Here is a 6,296-nt window from a genome sequence, read left to right as displayed (position 1 = left end):
AGGGAGGGGAATTAATGTCAGTGAAAAGCAGTCACAGTGCAGGACTTACGAATGGAAAATCACCCCACGGAGCCCTTTAACAATTTCGCTCATTACAACCCTCAACACAGCTATCACATAGGGGGGAACAGCTGACCATACCTCATGATTTTATAGTCTGCAGTTTGTATTGATTACTCTAATTAGGAAGCCCACTGATGCAGTAGACAGGGGTTCAGCAGCGTAGTTCCTCAGTTTCTTAAGCATTAAGTTTCTTAAGTGTCCTTAAAGATTCTGAGTCACTTTTCTAGGCCAACTTTCACAGAGCTATCACTTACTAAGGATGCTCACTGCAAAGCCAACACAAACTAAAATGAAATTACAGACCGACACAAGAAAAAGAGGAATGCAAATGTATCAGTTTTGAGGAAACTTGAGTAATCAAGACCATGTAGCGGATAGTTGCAAACGAGAGAGTTTCATGCAAAACAATATACTTACTCCATTTCAGCCTCTCTGACTTATTTAATTCATACTGCAAAAAATTTCCTCTCTGCATTTTGTGATGTATCTTCCTACATTTGGGAGGTTCTTTGCCTCAGTTTTTTAGTGATACCAGAAATCTGTGTTAATGGGTTACTGTGCTGCTTCTGCCCATGGAGGGGGGGCCTCCCTCTTTTAATAGTTCCATATTTTTGTTCTATGTTTCAATAAACCTCCTGTAAATACCAAATATATGCAGTTACAAAGGAAGATGAAATCTAGTGGGAAGAGGTCCATTTGTTCATCCATCGTGTGATCTCACAGCCATCTACTACCATGTGATGCTGTAGATATGTTATATTATTTCTAAGAGCTATAGTACAGTCATGCTAAAATAGGTTTTCCTGAGGTTCCATTTTCTGTGTTTAATGTTTTATGTATGTGTTTAATTGTAGCATTTTGAACTGCTTTGTCAAAAATATAGATATTTTCTGATGAGAAAGTTACTAATTTTCATGTGATGAAAACTAAATTTTTATCACTAATGAATATTTCAACATACACTTTTTAAAACTTGGACTTTTATCCTTAATGTAACCTTGACTCTGGATATCAACGTTTTATATTATTCAGTTTGGATGCAACACCCATAGGATTTCTTTCCTCTATAGTACTTGATATATGCTCTCAAAATTAATCCCATCTTAGAAAAGCTTTTTGTCTTAGAATGTGTACAGATAAATCACTGTATTCTTAGATAATGGAAATTGTTGGTGATTAAATTCAATTTGATAGGGTACGTGTGAAATTTCACTGACTAGTTATCACGGGTATCTTGATTTTAGGTTTGGCTTTATCATTATATTTCCTATATTTACAGCTGCCTGTACTTTCCTTCAGCAGCTCTCCATATTTCATTTTGCAGATTGTTTTCTGCAGGCTCATGAATATATGGGTATTTGGCAGTGATTTTATAACCTATAATCAGAACTGAAAATTATAGTGATCCCATTTGTGTTATTACAGCTTAAGAGTGTGTCAGACTTTCCATTTTAAACTTTTTACTGTGAAGAATCTACAACTGGGCTTTCTTTACTGCCAAATATTTCTGCAAAATTTTCAATACGAAGAAATGCTATTTATGAATTTGAAACTTTTTTCATGACTTCCAGCAGTGAGAGCGGGGAGATAGCTTTCTCCTGAAATTCAAAAGAAAAAAAAAATCACTAATTTCCTGTGTATTTATTCAGTGACTACATTTTAGCCAAAGAAAGTTAGATAGGTCTCTTTTAAGGACCTGTAGTATTAATGCAGTAGTGGACAGAGGGATTACTAGAGAATGACTGGAATTATTTCCTTCTACTGGGAACATAATATGTTCCTTCAAGATAGTGCCAAAATTTTTCTGCCAGAGGAATGGGAGAATGGATAAAGGACTCAACCCCAGCTCTCTACTGCTATCGCAGATTATGAACAGCACAGCCCTATTTATTTTTAAACACACCGTCATCCAAAATATTTCAGGCCTCGGGCCAGACCTTCTCATACCCAACAGCATCCCCTAGATGAGGGGGTTGCAAAGTAAAAATGAGAAACTCTTCTGCTGGGCTGGGGAGGTGACAGGCTGAGTGGCCTGAAAAGAAAGGGAGGTAAGACCGGCCAGGAGATGCGCTCGCACCAGCTGCTTCCTTACCATTTTCCACTTCTCTGACTGCAGCCGAGGGTGCTTTCCCTGCAGACCATTACAATGTTTGCAAATGTGGCAGGCAACATGTCCTACCTTCTCTTCTTGCCTTCGGTAGAAGGAAAAAAACCATACAAGCCTAGTAAAATTTGGCCCTCCAGCCTCTTAAAATCTACTGGCAAAACAGCAGAAGGATCACACAAATTCACCCCAGGAAACATTTGACTAGGTGACTGCTAGCATCTCTCACCTCACCACTCAGATTTTATCTATTCTCCTCTTTCCAGACTTTTGTTCTGCACCCAACGTAGCATATTCTAATTTCCTTTAAGTTTCAGCCCATTCTACCACGGGCTCCTTCTGGAACCTTGAACAAACAGTACCTGCCAGATTTTCAGTATCTGCCAGATTTTCAGGAGACCGTGGACAAACACTACCCACCAGATTTTCAGGGAAACTAGGAAAGTATGACGCACTCAGATAGCTGTGAGGTAGGTCACCATGTTCTAGCTCGGTGAACTTATCCCTGAAAACCCCGACCCTGTCTGAACCTATGCTCCTGCTGAGTAGTGGCTTTGAAACTATCAGAGGTGGATCTCAAACAGAGAGCGGCAACTAGCTGCCAATGAGCTTGTCACATCTTCACCATCCCCATTTACAAATGGTAGAATGAGACAATTTGATTGCAAGACCTCCAGCACTATGGAAATGGGTTAAAGTACTGCAGGAAGAAAGAGAGACTTCCAGTTTCACTCTCGCAATGCAAATCTCCTCAGTCTGTAAATGAATCAAATATCATATGAGACTAGTCCTGCTTCTGAGGATTTCTGTGCTCCAGTTTCCAGTAACGGATGGAACTTTTACAAAACAGGATTTTGTCTCCTGACATTTAGACAAATACAGTTCAGGTCCTGCTTAGAGTGAAAGAGATTTCTTGTTGGGCTGGGTTTTCTGCCAGTTAGTTTGCATAAGATGCTGAGGATTGGAAGAACTCAGCTCTTGAAGTACTTAGCTCATGTATTTCCTATAAGTTTTTAAAAGGAAATAATAATGATGATGATGATCATGAGATATCACATGCCAGTTTTTTCGCTATGAACTATGTCCTGCTGTCGATATTTCCATTCTCTCTCATCGACTGTCATCAAAGGGAACAAGCATAAATACTGGAAGCATAGTCTAGCCTTAAATGGACTTTCTCCAAACCTCACTATGGCATTTCTGACGTTTATACATATGGAACATCCATTGCCTTTGAACTGAAACTCACAGTGCGACGGTCTTCAGAAATGCAGACAGCTAAGCTGCCAGCAATGCAAATGAGAGTTGGAGGTAAAGAATGAGAAAACTTTATAACCACTCTCCTCCATGTTCCTGGGTGATTCCCTGGTTATCGTGTCATATCCCTAACATCAAAGGTGGGTAGCAGAGATTAGAAGCAGCTGTAAGCATTCGTATGCAAAATTGGACAAAGGAAAAATACATGTCCTGTGGGGCACTGTCCTGCAAATCCTATTTCACACAGGCAGTCCTGATTCTCTGAGAGTGCTCACATTGCCCGAAACTCATCCACAGAGCTAAAGACCTTCTCCAGAAGGTAAGCGCTGCTTCAGATGGCAGAAGGGGCTCAGTGCTGGATTAGCAGCACAATATTTGTTCTCGAAAGCTGGCTGGCAGAGAGAGCCGCAGAGGAGATTGGCTGGGGTTGGGAAAGGACCATTTTTAAAGAAGTCTCTATCCCACAAAAACTCAGCGCAGACTCCTCGGTTTGCCAGCGTATTGCCGTTCATTCAATGAACTGAATGCCCTGAACGCCGTGCACAGACCCACAGACACTGGGGCTCTACACGGACGGCATCGCTTCCCCTCCCTGGGTAAAGAACACGCTCCTGAATAAAGCGCTGTAGTCAGACCCCGCATAGGAGTCATTTCTGCCTCCAAACTTTACACTGGAAACCCTTGTGAATGTGACCCAATCTAAACAGAGAGAGTTCATAAGCTTTTGGGGATAGCATATTCCATATTTTCCCTGCAGTTTATTGGCAAATTAATTCTAATGCATTCAAATTACATCATGAAGTGTAATGCCAAAATATTTCATGAAGGTTACCTTAACAGAGTGTGAAAACCTGATGAACAGTAATTCAGAGGGAACTGCTTGGCCCATCTCCTATTTACTTGGAAACATTACTGCCTTAAAAAAACTCTTAAATACATTACTTGTTTTTATGGCTCAGAAATCTTTAATTTGAGGATTTTTATGACTCCCTTACAATACACATCGATTTAAAAAATGTTTTAAACTAAAACGGATCATTTACTGCCAACTGTGCTTCAGGCATATCATTGATTAGTCCAAGTGTGATAAAACAACCTTGTTTTTATTCATACTTTAAGAGAATAATAAAACCTGCATACTTGGAAATACTGAAGCAATATCTTGGCCCAGAGCTATTTAAGTATGAATTATTCACATCTAGTTTATTTTTTTCTTTTAAATTCATGAATCCCCAGAATGGTTTTGTAAAATGTATCAGTGAAACCATGTTTCTAATTATTAAAGAGGGAGGAAAAATCAGAATACATCATATATGTAAAGGGGTCACTTTTTATTTGTTTTCTTTCATAAGCTGCTGTGAATCTCCTTGGAAATTAGTTATTCAGTATTTGCTCTATATTCTAACTTGTGGCCCACTGAGAGAGAATACAGTTACAGCTACTTCATTCAAATCACTTTTGCAAATAAAAACTTCTTCTCACATCCTATAACTGTGGAACTGCCCAAATACACCCCTTTAGGGATTCCACCGACAACTGACTGGGAGCCCATTGCCCAGAACTGATTAGGAGTAATCAGAGGAGATTACAGAAATAGGAAGAACGTGTTTGTGTCTTCTGCAGAAGACAGAGGCAGAAACATCTTTTGTAAGTGAAGAAACCATAACACTAATCCTACTTTTGCAGTCCTTCCATCCTGTGTAACAACACTTTCTGTGTACACCATGCTCTGAACTGAGATAGCAGAAAGAGTGACACTAAAAAAATAGTTCTTTTTCTTATTCCGTCATTGAATCTCAGCAGGACCTCAGCGTATCACTTCATGTCAGTGCACCTCCAGTCCCTCCATACACACAATGCCCTGCTTTATTTGGAGTATAAACTCTTCAGGACAGACAAAACTTTTCTGTGTATTTGTATAGCATCCAGTGTAACCTTGTATTTGCTCAATATTGAATTAATAAAGATTTTTTTTCCAACTATCACAGAATCACGTAAGTTGCAAGGGACCTTGGAGGTCACCTAGTGCAATCACTACCTCAAAGCAGGTCCAGCTAGATCAACCTACACAAGGACTTACTGAGTTTTGAATATCTCCAAGATGGAGTTTCCAAAACCCCTCTAGGTCCCTGCTCCTGAGTGACCAACCTCATGGTGACAACATTTCTCCTTACATCTAATTGGAATTTCCCCTGTTTCCACTTGCATCTGTTGCCTCAGACCTCCAAAAAGAGCCTGCTCTGTCTTCTCTACACTCTCCCATGAAGCGGCTGGACACAGCAAGATCTCCCCTTTGCCTTCTCTCCTCCATGCTGACCAAGCCCAGCTCTCTGTTTCTGCTCATGCTACATGTGCTCCAGCCCCTTGCCATTTTGGGGGCCCCCCACTAACTCTGGACTGTCAATACCTTTCTGTTACTGGGGAGCCCAAAACTGAACACAATACTCCAGCTCTCACTTCACAAGTAAGATGTTCTAAAAATCTCCGAATAGTTTACCTGTAGACTTTCTCCCTCCTTTAAAGATATTCCTTTGCCTAACCAGTAGCTCAGAACTCGTACGAATGCCATAGGTGTGTGGCGAGAACAGTGTTGTACATATATGGCTATCATAGCTATAAATAAAATCCTAAGAATACACCAATTTCTCCACAGTAAGACAGACGAAACATAGAAGAATTAAAATTTACTGGAAGAATGGAAAAGCAGCAGGTAGCAAACAGTCATTTTAGATGCCAGTACTTGGCTCTGCCAACTTTAAAGAAACATCTCCAGACAGCCACAGCAGATGAAAGGGCCCTATAGGATCGCAACCCAAAACTGAGAAGAGTTGACAGGTATTCAGAAAAGGAAGATCTTTTATGTGACTAACCA

This window comes from Dromaius novaehollandiae, chromosome 4 (assembly GCF_036370855.1).
Source record: "Dromaius novaehollandiae isolate bDroNov1 chromosome 4, bDroNov1.hap1, whole genome shotgun sequence".
Lineage (NCBI taxonomy): Eukaryota > Metazoa > Chordata > Aves > Casuariiformes > Dromaiidae > Dromaius > Dromaius novaehollandiae.
This window is presented reverse-complemented; position numbering follows the sequence as displayed.